This window comes from Tupaia chinensis, unplaced genomic scaffold, assembly GCF_000334495.1.
Source record: "Tupaia chinensis unplaced genomic scaffold, TupChi_1.0 Scaffold000180_1, whole genome shotgun sequence".
In the NCBI taxonomy this organism is placed as follows: Eukaryota; Metazoa; Chordata; class Mammalia; order Scandentia; family Tupaiidae; genus Tupaia; species Tupaia belangeri.
Window position 1 is genome coordinate 3357290 of NW_006159655.1, and position 2662 is coordinate 3359951.

A 2662-nucleotide genomic window follows, 5' to 3' on the forward strand; every position below is an offset into this window, starting at 1 on the left:
TGATTATTCATTTTTCAAAAGTTATGTATATAATATATATATATATATATATATATACCTTTGCAGAAGAAAGGAGAGAAAATGAGAATATGACTGTTGCACATGCACATGTGGTTTAAGTTTTCCAAAGAGAAATGGTGAAAGGGTAAGTAAAAAGGTATCTTCAGGGGCTTAGGTGAAGGGGAATAAGGAGAGGGATTAAGAATGGAAATGGGGCTTTTTCTGAGAAAATCTCTTAAAATATTTTTACTTTGAATCATGTAAACATTTTATATTTTCAAAATATCAGCCCAAAGATGTTCAAAAGCCAGTTCTAAAATTAGAAATACACTAAACCTAAAAGACTGACCAGGTAATATTATAGGCGGTTTTGAAGCCCTTACTCTGACCATAAATCCTATATGGGACATTAGAATAAAACAAACAGTAAAAAACATTCCAACTTTCATTCAAGAGTTATGTTGTTTTTTGTTTTTGTTTTGCTATAGGGCACATGTGTTCACCAGAGACAAAGAGAAAAATGAGAAATCATCCCCCAGGGGGAATGGCCATACTGCAACCCTTTCCCCTTCATTCTCTTCTTGGGATTTTGGACACACATGAACATATGCCTGCCATGAGTTTCAAGCTACCAGGTCTGGGACCTAAACCTCAGTCAGCTATGTGAGAGTCTAGCACCTTAACCACTATGCCACCTGCTGGTCTTCAATTATGTTGTTAAAAATAGCATTAAAAGTAAAATTGCAGTTTTTGTGTGTTTAAATGTGTGTTGCTGTTATGGTTTGAAAGTCTGCTTTCTAAAATTCAGAGTTTAAATCTTCCATATACATCCACTTTCTATCAAATGCAAGGGTCTCATTTTTTTAAGGCTAAGTAGTATTCCATAATGTATATGTGCTGTGCTTTTTCGATCCATTTATCTGTTCATGGACATTCGGGTGGGTTTGTTCCATGCCTTAGCAATTGTGAATAATCCAGTAATAAATTACTGCTAAGTGAAGCAAGCCAGACTATGAAAGAGGAATTGTATGTTCCCATTTAATATATATCAAATGTCTGACTTCTATGGCAGAAACTGAATGATTGGAAGGAATAAAAACCTGGAGAGCAACTGTGGATACTATAGGCAATATGGGGGAGGGTGGCAAATGGGGGAAGGTAAGAGGAGGTGAATTAAGGGGAAAAAGAGAAGCAAAACATTTAGGGGACACAAAAGTGGAAAATTAGGGACCAACAGATGGCATAGTGGTTGTGTTGGACTCCCACGTGGCTGACCCTGGTTTGAGTTCCAGGTGATTACACCACAATTCCTTCTTCCCCATTCTCCTCTCGGGATTTTGGGCACACATGCACACATGCTCAGCATAAAATCTAAGTCACCAGGTCCAGGACTCAAACTGTGATCAACTACGTGGGAGTCCAGTGACATAATCATTATACCATCTGCTGGTCCAAAAACATGTAGTTTTTAAAAACATATTTTCTAGCTCAACATAAGAACCTAAAATTATGATGAAGAAGCATTACTTCTCATTTAGGATGTGCTTGAGATAAAAATGCCCTAGGCTCAGCTACCTTGACCAGAAAGTTATATTTGGAACAATGCCTGGATATGTGAGTATTACTAAAAGAGCCCTAAAACTGGAGGCATGTCAGGGCTATTCCATTTACCTATATAGGGCCTTTCTCAGAAAAGGCATTCCAGAAATGGTGAAGAAGCATCCACCACATTGTGCTGCTACTGTTTTCAGTAATACCCAAGCAATTTCTCACTGGTTGTCTTTTTCCAATGGTGTTTAGAAGGAATGACCTAACTAAACTTCAGTGTTTTAAACAACAGGTTTGGGGTAGGGTAGCAGAATTTCTTCAAAAATGCCTAACTTCCTCTTGACATGGACAGATGGGTGCTCAGGTGACCCTTTTTAACAGCAGGAAAGGAACACATGCTCTGTCTTCTTGATCTAATGTTTAACTAGAATGATCATTGCAGCACATACAGTAGTGTTAAATCCAAATGTTACTGTAACATACCTGAGCAACATCCGCTCAGCTCAATTATTCTGTTATAAGTGGAGCAGTAGTAGTGTGTGCACGTGTGTGTGCATGTGTATGAAAAAATGTGCTACCAAACACATACTAACCCACACTGGCTGGTTGTATGCTCTGATTAAGTAAGAACCAATGCTCTGTGAAGAAGGGCCTTTTCAATCTTGAAGTGAGGAAAACAGCATATTTCAGGGAATAAATCAAAGCTCTCATAGCAATCTTAATTATTAGCTATACTTTGGCTCCATATTACTTTGAAAGAAAACATTGATAACTATTGAAGTAGAAATTGGAGAGCTTAATGGTTCCTTCAGATTAATTATTTAATCTCTTATTCTCAGCATAATTCTCTTTTTTCTTTCCTCTTTCTTGATGTGTCAAAGAAGAATAAATTTTCCAGAATAAATAAAGTTGCCAAAAATATAAATATTTCATGTAAGAAATATTAATCTGTTTTGAAACTTTTCTATATTTTAAGAACAAAACTATACTAAATATTAATAGAATTTGGCTTCCCTTGACATAAATTCAGACAGCTGACATGAAACTGACTGACAGTGGATAATGTATACGCACAGCCAGGAAAAATTTATCAATCTCCTGTTTGAATCTGTGT